Consider the following 12,036-nt stretch of genomic DNA (forward strand, 5'->3'; position numbering starts at 1 on the left):
AACTTAATTTAAAAAACTAATCGTCTACGGTCTGCTGGTTCAACGGGTTGTAACAAATTGCTAGGGCTTTGAACTATTACCAAAACCGTCATCTAATGATTCTTATTCTGATGTCCCCAGTAAAGGTCACGTGACTACACAGGAGTTAATGTCAAAATTACATATTAGTTAAGTTTGAAAAAATCTCAGTGCAGGTTCTATTTCAGTGGAATGACCCTCAAGATGTACCAAAAAAGATAAAGTCCGCCTTGACGAATTACTCGTCTTCTGTCGTCTTTACACTGAATATATTTTAAATATTGAATTTTGAATATTGAAATTTTGAATATATATTTTTTTAATTTGTGTATTTATTTTTTAATAATTTAATGTTATTTTGGATCGGGACCTTTCTGTAGATCACCTACGGGTGAGAAAGCTTCCCGTTAAAGTATCATTATTATTATTATTATTAAGCAAAACCAACAGCTCTGAGAAAACTTGCTCAAGTTCGTCCAGACAGCCAGAGAATGGGTCTCTAGAATAAACGGGACATTCTCTGCTCTACACAAATCCTCGTAACCAGATTCAAATGGTATATCTTTACAACAGATCATTCCGCGATGGAGTATACTTCAGAACAACTGAACTATTTTCGAATTTGTTACATCGCCTTTCACTTGATTCCCAAAGGACTACGACAAGTCTTCAAGCAAGAATGGGATTTCCTATACAAAACAACACCTGGAGAATGGAAAGACACGCCAAAAAATGGTTTAGACTTTTATAATAAGGAGTCTAGAAAAGGCCGCTCCAGGAATGTCCGATATCTGGCCGCTATAAAAGACGGTAACACGGCAGAGTGGGACTGTAGCTGTTTGTTTTTCGTGATCCTGTTCTCAGATAGCATTGGCACAACGCTGAGTGCAGCCATCAAGAAAGAAGTCGATGATCTTCGCGTGGTCCGAAATGACATTGCTCATATCAGCGACGCGAAACTTACTGATTCTGAATTCAGGGGTTATGTCAAAAGAGTGTTGCTGGCGTTCAACTCTTTGAGTCTTCCGATCAGTGATATAGAGGCGGTTAAAAACCAGACGAGCTTTCCCACGGCAGAAGTAAACAAGTTGATGGCACAGGCTGCTAATCTTCTATCGGAATTAAAAGAAGTCAAATGTGATTTACAAGTGGCAGAAGACACGATACAGGAAAATGAAGAGCAGGTTGAATGTCTTACACAAGAGATTAATTCCAAAGTTGAGTCTTTTTGTACTCTCACTTTCAAGCCATCTCACCAAATCATCAGACGTTCAAATGACGTCACAAGGATCATGGCAAAAATGCAGGAGCTTGATGATGGAAGTAACGGAGCAGTCAGTACCATATATTTATCAGGAAATCCTGGATGTGGCAAAACTCAACTTGCGCGTCAAATTGGAGAAGAGTTCTTTACAAAAGGATCGGGTGAAAGTAAAGGTTTAACGTTCGTTGCAACCCTGAATGCTGAAACCCTTGAAACGCTAGCTGACTCGTACCTCACTCAGGCTGAACAGTTGGGAATTACTGAATACGCTCTCACCAAACTGGCTACTGCTAAAGAAGCCAACCCCAAGGAAAGAATTCAGCAACTCCGGTCTTTAATTTTCCCGCAGTTTAAACAGTTCTCAAAATGGTTAATAATAGCAGACAACGTTGTTAACCTGTCCTTGGTTTATGAGTACCTACCTCGAACCGCCAGTGAAGAGTGGGGTCACGGTCGGGTGCTGATTACAACTCAAGATAGCAGTGCGATTCCTACAAATGCTCCTCATACTTACCATGAGTCACTCAGTGAAGGAATGCAGCCCGAGGAAGCGGTCGAGCTGCTCTTTATTCTTGACGGCATTCAACACATGTACATGTTATCTTCCTTTAGGCAAAGATTCCTACAGGGAAATAAAATATTCGCTTTTATACACTTGATCAAAAGGAGAGTCGAAACCTTTCACCAATTTAGGCTAGTAGATTTTTTTAACATTTCACGTGACCTTTGGTGGAAATCAAAAGATGCTACATGTTTGATTTCCACTGATTCCTGACCTCAGTTGTTTCCAATACTAAGTCACGAAGTTGTGTTACTACTTTCAATACATCAATTTTACAATTAAAAACAAATAAATGAACTAGAAGACGTGAACAGTTACATTTTTACCTGAAACTAGTAACGTTTAGCGCTTGTAGCTTACGGTAGTAGTAGACTGCTCCATCCAGTTGCTGTTCTAATCAAGTGACCTTCAAAACCCTGCGAATCCAATTAAAACGGCTCCGAATAGTATCGTCAGAGTTCGTGAAAGGGCTTACTAATAGTCCGCACAAAAAGGTCATGAACATTTTGAAAGAGCGAAACAAACTGCATGTAGAGGATAGGCATTTACATGTTAACCGTTTGACTTTGCATCGAGCGTGTTTCTTGATTCCGGATTATGATGGAGTTTACAAGCAACGTTGATGAAACAATGCCACTCTACTCGATACACATACATTACTTCCCTGAGGTATTACCTCGTCTGTTTTGCCACAGTATTTTTTCAATTGCGGTCGCACTCGTCTTTACCGTGGTGCTACATATTTTCACCCGTGGTGTACGCGAGGTGTGAGCAAGTGGCAAAGACGAGGTTTTGCCGCAACCTGATGGGTCCATAGATGTAGTTTCATGCGGTACTGTATCATGTTACAAAATTACACATCTTTTCATCTTAGCTTTTTTAGATTAAAATTTCTCTATTTTTCAGTCCCACTGCACTATTATACAACGGACTATGTCACGCACATTTCAGTTGGTAATTTTTCCGCAGTAAACAAACTGGCGAAGAAAACTCTGCCATTATAACTTGCTCACGAAGTTTTTTAGTCAAAGAACAACAGTTAGAAGTAAGAATGGTTGTAATTGGTTAATGTCTATTCTGCTCTGATGTGACATACAAATTCTCCTTACTGGTGTATATCTATTTCTGTGAGAGGTGGTTGCTTACGAGAGGTGGTTGCTTACGAGAGGTGGTCGCAACCAGAGGTTCAACTGTAATGATATAATTATAGTCTGTATTTTACTGACTGTTTTTCCCTTTTTCCCTCTCAGACCATGGTACATTTCACAAACAGTGGAACTATGCTAGTTGATGACTTAAAGCTGTTTCTTCATGGCCTTCCACCTGATTGCCAAGAAAGTACTTTAAAAGATTTCCTTGAAGGTACACGTTCACACAAATTATTAATAAAACTGTTGGGAGCCTCTTTTCCCCTAAATAAAATGCAGGAGGTATTATGAGGCAAGACGCTAAGACATGGCACAGCCCCTACTCATCTAGACTACCTTTTGGGTTCAGGATCACTGATAAACACTTGTCTAAGAAACTCCAAGAGAAAAGACCAGCTACCAGTGTTGAAAGTAATCGGATATCCTGTCAAGAACTTAAATTTTTTCTAAATGTACTCAGTAATGTATTCTAAAATCATGTTGTTTTCGATTTTTGTTTGTTGTTTGTGTGTGTGTTTGTTTGTGAACCTGAACGTGTAGTTCCACAAAATATCCATACCCAGCCCAAGGAAGGTTAACGGAAATTCCAAGGGGGAGGGGGGTTTTACAAGGCACAATTTTTTAAAGGAAAGTAAATGGCATTTCCGCAGGAGTGGGGGGGTTCAAGCTAAAAAACCTTCCATGGGAGGGGATTGGATATTTTCTGGAACAACACAACACATGTAGATGGAGTAAAAATTGTTATATTGTAATCCCCCTTGATAAACCTACTGTAGGTGCTCTTCGGGAAAACAATGACAAATATGTTTTAAATATGTTTTTTACTACTTTCACAAAACGCTAAATATTTTATCTTTCATAAAGCATTTCTATACTGGGGAGGAAAATAAGTACTCCCCGAGAAGTTTGGTGAGGGTCTACAGCCACTTCTTCAAACCCTAACCCAATTTCAAACCAGAATATGTGATTTTATCTGCAAGTAAAGTACAGGGTACTGCTTTTGTTTGCCAGTGTTTTTCTGATTCTTTTTAGTTAAATGTTTATTACAGGGAACAAAGTCTGCCCAGATCAAAACTTCCGTTTTTTACAAACCAAAAAGAAGGTTTATTTTTTCCTACAAAAAAATTGAATCTTATACCCCTACTACTCTGAGATCTGCATTCAGTTAATTAATACAATTAAATAACACCGAATTTGGTCGATTTACCAGGTGTGTGCGGTTTTCCTGGTGCAGTCACAAAAGTTAGCATTCCCTCTACAAAGGTAACTTCTGACAACTTGAGATGTTTGGTTGTACAATTTATGACACTTAGTTAAGAATTGTTTTTCTACCCATTCCCTGCTTTGTAAAGTTAGCCAATGTTGAAAAAAAAAACACATAAGAGGAAGAAGAAATTTTCCCAATGAGATAATACAATGTTGCATGAGCTTAACCTCTTACCAAGCACCCTGTACAATAAAATGTAGGTTACTCAAATGATAAAATTATGTTCAAATTCCTGCAGTTATACATTATTTTAAATAACTGTAGTAGCATTTATATGGAGATGTAATTTTAGTTAAGTTATTTTGGTGATATTTTGTATCCTCGTAGGGTAAGTAAAAGTACATGCACCCTGGCCTACAGTACATGCATCTGTTAACACCTTAATTCTTTCCTTCCAGACATATGCTTTTGTGACACTTGCTGATGCAGTAGTAGCAAACTCTTTGCTAGGAAATGTAAGTATTCATTACTTAATATCTAGTCTTGTATTAAACTTTATTTGATATTTATTTTTTTGATTATAAATAAGCGTATTGAAATGTAAAGTAACAAATTAAATCTAATGCAAATGAACCAATGTACCAATTGGAACTTAAAATAAGTAGAAACAGCATTGAGCATGCAAACAAAAGTCGTGTCCGATAACCCAGTGCTAGATAAGCGTTTTTCAATTAATATTAAACGAGTGAATTCTCTCTTGCTTGCCTGGAAGGCAAGTGAATTTTTTGGGGAAAATATTTTTAGGACATTCAAGTTACAAATTATGGAGACAGATAATGCTTATAAAATGTTTTTCTGGGGCTTGTGAGAATGAGTTTTGAACTAGTGCCACATAGTTACACCTTGCAAGCACACCATGCAAATATATGGAACTTTAAATTTAACTTTAAATACGTCCATTCATAACACTTTGCCCTAATCTTGTTGACTTGCAGTTCCTGATGCAAATTCAAATTACTTTTTAAATTATTTATTTTATGTTAATTTAATAATCAAGAGGTGATACCTTGAAAAAGCTTTTTCTCTTAATTAATTTGGTCAATATGGTGTAAATATTTGTATAATAATACTTAAATGCATCTATTCCCAAGCCTCACATTTATTTGAAAAATCCTTTGTTTGGAAACTTTGACACAAAGCTTGTGATGTGTGAAGTATTTTTATTCGTATTTATGCATCATTTTATACAACATATGTATATATGTTTGGAAGAATAATATTAATGGTCAATTACCGATTGATTGAAAACAAAATACTTGGGCTCTAATAAATTTAGAGGTACATAGTTCTGTCTGCATCTAAACTGAAACAGTTTGGAATGTGGAAATACAGACAAAAGGTTGTCCAAATTGCAGTTTTCATGGTCCATTCGCCATGGCCGGGTGGACATTTCATCCCTGTTTTCATGCTTAAAAATACTATCTTAATGTTAAATGTGCTCCATCCATTTTGGGTTAAGACAGGGGGATGTTTTGCAGGTCAAAATGAAATTCAGGTTGAAATGATTTTAGCCTCATTTGATGCTCAATTTCCTTTGTCTTCCAACCCTACTTATTCATGATCCATGAGTAATTAGGGTTAAGATTCATTTTAACCTGGTTTTCATTTTGACTTGCAACACATATATTCATGCTTAGTTGTTTCCCATCAACAGACACTACTGTACTGTGATGACAGTGGGCACTTCTACCAAGTGAAGGCCTGTCCTTATGTTAAACGACAATTTAGAAGAAAGGAGGTGAAGTATGATGTACATGTACCACCAAAAGAAAGAATCGATCCCAAACCAGTAAAGTACATGTACACACCTCCAGAACATGTACATCAGTTTACACCTGACTACAGCATGCTTTTGCTCTCTAAACCAAAGAGAAAGAGAAAAAAGGGAGATGATTTAACAGTCTGGTTTGGTGGTGTTGGTTCAGCTTCATTTAAGAAGAGACCAAAGCCAAAGAAGAAGAAGAAGAAAAAGAAACAGGTTTGTCTGGTCAGGTGTTTGGTTATAGTGCACTTGAACTTATGCAGTGGCAGATATTAACATGAAGGGGATACATAACATATCATTTGCTGGGTGGTACAGTAGGTCCGTATAGTGAAAAACTGTAACTGAAGATGAATGCATGTGAGGCAAATAATCGATCTGCAAGACACTGATGAATCCCAATATTTTGCAATAACAGAGTTCAGTAAATTGTTTTATCATTTGATCACCAAGTTTGTTTTCATAGTTTGAGTTACTCTCTGACAGCTCAAGAAAGCGATCTACTTACCATTTTTTCACACAGGAGCGTGTGTACATCTGTTGGTAATTAATCTACGTATGAGCAGAATAGTATAATTTGCAGCGAAACACATTTGTATGGTATTACACATGAGCAGACCAATACATGCTGACCTGTGGTTATTTGCAGGTTTTGTGGTGGACTTTTGGCCAATGAAAAGGAAGAAAAAAATGTCTTGAATGATAATGGGTGTTAGTGAATAATATTATTAGCCAAGGGTGACTTGAAAAAAAAAAAAAAAAAAAACTACTGCCAGTGGTAACCTATTCCTGATCATCAATTATTATCAAACGTGTTTGATAATGTCTAGTGCCTGTCCTAATGGTTACTAGCTAGTGTTTGTTAACTTTCCTTTAGGTGTCAAAGCTGGAGCTTCACAAAAGTGAGTCATTTCAGTTTGGTAATTTATGTTCAGAGAGCAAATGTAATAGTGGCAATGCGGCGGATGCTACATCTATAGCAGGAATAGTTGAACCAGTGCTGCCTGTACAGGAAACCAGCTTAGAATCAGGCAAACAAGAAGAAAATTTTCCTGTGGTGGAAGTTATACACGCAGAGGAGCAGATGGCAGGGGTACATGTAGTTGAACCAGTGCTGCCTGTACAGGAAACCGGCCCAGAATCAGGCAAACAAGAAGAAACTGTTCCTGGGGTGGAAGTTATACCCCCAGAGGATCAGAATGCCACTAAACCAGTAAGCGACAACTGGTAAGATATACTGTACCATTGTGTCATCCTCAAATGGGAATAGAACATTTTACATTTGCGGATTTACTGTACTTTCTGTCAAATTCATGCACATCCATTCACATTCGTGCACATTCAACTAAATATAGAGACAGAAAAAAATGACACTGGCTGTTTTTTTTTTTTTGCAGCTCACAAACTCAGGTCATTATTGAGCATAGCTACCTTGGTCCTCTGTGCTTACAGTTTACTAACCCGCCCTCAGTTGTTGATGTAAAAAGTGAGATTATGGAGAGAACTGGACTTCCAACCAAACACCAAGATCTTTTCTGTAATGGAAAGAAGGTAAGACAGAAGAAAGACTTATTTACTACCTAATAGTTACTTGCTTTCCACTGAAACAGACTTGAAATTTTCAGAAGAAATGTTAATCGTTTAATCCTTAACTTTAACAACACTTTATCTTTTGTAAGAATAAGATAAGATTTACAGGTATACTTATGCTGATTTACATGGACAAGCTAATGATGTGCAATGTCGGTTAGTTCACAAACTTTTAAACTTCTAATAAGAAGGCTATTCAAGGTGCGCTTAGGCAATCGCATTTATTGAGAAGGGTTTCAAGCCTGAACTGCAAAGCAACCTTGTAATTCTTTAGCTTCTAAGTTCCCTAATGTTCCTTTGCCTCTGATGTTTCTTGAATTTTTTTCTACAGCTATGTGACAGTCAAAGTTTAAGACCCCTCATCGATTATAATCAAGACAGTCTTACACTTACACTCTCTACAGGGTCTCTTAAAGGTGGAGGTAAGAATAAACGCAATTCTGGTCGTGAAGTAGGTTATAAGGTTTGCCTTATACGTGAACAAACTCGTCAATCTCTCTGGTCAGTAATACTACTTTTTGTGGTTGATTTTTGTGTGGCTTACAGGAAGCCACACTATGTCATGAGCGGATTTCTTTATTTATTTGTCCACGAGAGTACGAGAGTCAGTCACGTGGTCTTGTGTCCCACGGCGCACTAGTCTGAGTCAGCCATTTCGGTTGTAAGCGTGGTTTCTAGTTTCCCCTGCAATTAGTTTTAAGGTAAGTCGTTCATTTTGAGCTTGGTCTTGAGTTCTGCATCTTTTCATTTCTTTTACGTGTCGAAAATCTAGCTTCGTAATTAAGTACAAATAACGAAACCCGTTTGCAATTGTTGTTTCACTTTCAGATGTTCATGCAAGTCGACAAATCGAGACAACGGGAGTAAATTTCCTAGCGAAAGCTAGGACAGACTTTGCATGTGTCCAGTGCAGGTTCTACAGGAGCCATTGTACCTTTAAAAGCCAATATTCATTGCTTTGAACCGTCAGGAGTTTAAAATGTCTCTATCGGTGACCGCAAATTCAAAGACAGTACCGCTTTAGTTTGAAAACAATATAAATCACAGACGCCTTCTCAAGACTTTCGGAAACAAGAGGGTAATATATTTCATCTCTTTACATTTGGATGGAATTAGTGGAATTACTTGTTTACAAATGTAAGTCACGGAAGAGGTTATTCAACGATCAGTTGACTGTAAAGCCGTCGATTTGCGGAATATATTTTTACCCTTTTGAGTAAGTACGCTTCTTCGCCTCAGTTTGAATATGAACTGTGACCTTTTCTCCTTGTCCAAATTAGATATTCAAAAGTGAAATAAATTACCATATTAGAGTTGATTTGCATTTGTTTACTGTACTTAGAAATCCTAATCACATAGTTCGAAAAGTTAGCTTATTATATTTGGAGATTTAGACAACGATTTCTTTGCTATTTTTTAAATTAACATTGTTGATCATACATTAATGTGATGTATGGATTTGTCTTATTTAAATTTGTTAAGCCACATATACAATCAGTTTTATTTAAAACTGGATTATTGCATAATACAATATGAGTTTTTATTGGCTTGTTAGCCGTAATACTAGTATATCATGCAGGAATTATGCCATGCTCTACAAATATGGTAAGTTTATATGTATAATTCAATTATTAAAAACAATTATTAGATGAGGTTTTTGTGACATCCAGAATAATCAAGTTCGAGGTAAGTGTTATCAGCCAAAGCCGAAGGCAGAGGCTGATAACACTAACCGAGACCTTGATTATTTCGGATATCACAAAAACTGAATGTCATAATTGTTTTATTATGCTTTGTCTGAAAGAAAATAACGACAAACGCATTATCACACCGAACACAGTTTATTTTCGACAAGCCATGTTCTTACTTGAACTTGACACTGCTCTTGGAAATCATGCATTGCGCGCGCAATCTATGGATTATTCACTAATCTGGTAGCAGATTAGTGAATAATCTGTAGGTTGCGCTGTTTCCCAGAATTAACTGTAGGCTTTTAGCCAATGAGAAGACAGATGGCGACTACAATGTATAATAAAAACGATTATTCCACTCCCGCTTGTTGGATATGAAATGATTATAGTCAACTCAATGCTACATGCCTCGTGGGCTATCCATCGTCTCATATCCAACCTGCACTCATGGAATAACCATTAATTATTTGCGGGCTTTATAGGGAAGGCTAGACTTGCCACAAGTCGACCTTTTCTTAATCCTTGACTTATTTATATCCCTCGAGTGAAGCGATAATGCGACGAAGTTGCGAGGGCGAGCGCGAGCGACGTAAGTCGCGAGAGGTCGACTTGTTTCACTTGCAGGAATGTGAATCAGAGCGTAAATTTTTGGCGCGAAAATCAGGATTGACATTTCTCTTTTTTCATGTGCTCCGCGCGCGATCGTCGCGAAAGCAGAAAATGATTTCCATCAAAACGTTTACGATTACTGTTCCTTAACTCAAGTGAATTTATTTGGTGTACAGTGCAGTATGTAGCCAGCAGACAGACTGCAAAAGCTGTTCCGTTGATTAACGCCTCCTGAAAAGACAAAACCGTGTGTAAACCGATCTGGAATTATTTGTTTTAGTCGACCAGAGAACTGCCAGACAAATGCTATAGGCTTATGTAGATCTAGCTTGTACCGACAAGAATCCGAATGAACTAATGAAGACGGAATTAGTCGGGGAGAACTTTTATTGTGTAAAGCACTCTTGATTAAATAACGTTGAGAATCGAAGTCGCAACTAACGGCAGAGAATAAAAGCGCTGTTCCCAAAAGTCCTTCATCGACCGACGAGTGCTTTCAACACGGTGAAGTCGGTAAAATGGCCAATGCAAATTTGCCTCGATGCCCTTTCTTTGTAGAGAAGAAACTTGGTCATTCGCAAACTGCAGGAACGGCTCTGTTCTTCTTGGAGAGGTCCAAACTTAATTCTCTCAAACGATCCGGATCACGCAGGAGCTCAGATCAAGTCCGTAAGTAAACAAACACGTATTGGTCGGGTAGATAGCCTTCCACTGCTTTCCCTGTCCTTCTTTCAAAGAATTGAAATAAGTTGGATAGACCATATTCGATTGCTTCCATAAAATTCATATCCTTAAGTATATCCGAGAACAAAAGCTGAATGAAAAATATTTTTATTGTACTTGAACTCAGCAGACACTAATTTTGTTCTGCGAGTTGTGTCGTTGATCGCGCGCGATGTCATGACGTATAGTCAGTACTTGTTTGCTCATTGGTTAATGCGTATTTACGTCACCGGTGGAAAAATCCACCGGTAAAATTCGGCGCGCTGCAAGTGGGAAAAGTCCTTTCCAACGACGAAACCAACAGGCCAGGGAAGAATTATTGGAAAGGACTTTTAGAAAGTCTAAGGGAAGGCTTTCTTGGGAATCAACTCAGTTTAGAGCTATTGTGGTTATGCTTTGACATGGTGTGAGCTTGTACTTTGTGGTATAAATGGAACTAAAATATTATTGATTGAATGATTGACTGATTGATTGACTGACTGATTGATTGATTGATTGACTGATTGACTGATCGAGTGAGTGATTGATTGATTGATTGAAAGGTACCTACACTCCAGTAACAAATATCTCATCTCATCAGCTAGCACAAAAAATGGCAAATGCTCCCCAATTAACCGATTGCCTACATTTTAAAGGGCTTGCTTTGCAGCATGAAATAATACAATGAATGTATAATACAATGAATCAGTTAATCTTTCGCTGATTTTGCTGACTTTCACAAATAGTGTGCTAAACCCTTGAGAAAAATTCATATTTTTTTTTTTTTTTTAAAGTTTGGTTTGTGATATATTTATCATGGGTTACTATTCTCCAATTTACCACTAAAGCTTTAAATTTAGCTTTCCATTCTCATATTTTACGATTTTACCTTAAGATTTTGCCGTTACAATTCTACGATTCTTCGGCCGATTCTACCATTTTACAAAAACGTGTCATTTCTCTGCACACGTTTAAAGAACGAGGTATATCTATGGTTTGTTTACCTTAAGATTTATATGAAAGTGATGTACCGATTCTGCGATTCTAAGATTTCACCTTAAGATTTTTATGATATTGATTCACCGATTGTACCATTCTTCCGATTCTAGGAATAATCTTATAATCAAGAGACTTGTATAATTTGAAAATCGGAGAATGGTTTAGAGTGTGCATTGGAGAATCAAAGAATCGGAAAAATCGTATGTCGAAATTCATATTTTACTATTCTCCGATTAAGCCATAATCGCACTCTACTGCAAGGCCTATTAATCTTTTTAGATGTGGCTAAATATCATTTAGCAAGGTTAAACTCGAGCTAATGCAGCCAGCTAGCGTGCCCTTCCAGCTAATATCATTTAGGCAAGTTAAATATGAGCTTATGCAGCCAGCGGTTTCCCCGTTTGGGAGTACGTGACCTGTGGGG

At 37.5% G+C, this 12,036-nt stretch overlaps 1 pseudogene across 1 annotated transcript in view; it reads left to right on the forward strand.

Annotated features, from left to right (window-relative positions):
* LOC149107169 (uncharacterized) overlaps positions 1-12,036 on the forward strand; it is a 34,092-nt pseudogene that overhangs the window by 8,998 nt on the left and 13,058 nt on the right. The window contains exons 4-10 of the transcript XR_016209315.1: positions 3,095-3,206; positions 4,203-4,255; positions 4,658-4,714; positions 5,914-6,237; positions 6,899-7,248; positions 7,419-7,572; positions 7,943-8,033. The product of XR_016209315.1 is annotated as an uncharacterized LOC149107169 (transcript). The remainder of the gene's footprint in view (positions 1-3,094; positions 3,207-4,202; positions 4,256-4,657; positions 4,715-5,913; positions 6,238-6,898; positions 7,249-7,418; positions 7,573-7,942; positions 8,034-12,036) is intronic.

Source organism: Orbicella faveolata, unplaced genomic scaffold, assembly GCF_042242905.1.
Source record: "Orbicella faveolata isolate gen_17 unplaced genomic scaffold, um_ofav_v1 contig_27, whole genome shotgun sequence".
Lineage (NCBI taxonomy): Eukaryota > Metazoa > Cnidaria > Anthozoa > Scleractinia > Merulinidae > Orbicella > Orbicella faveolata.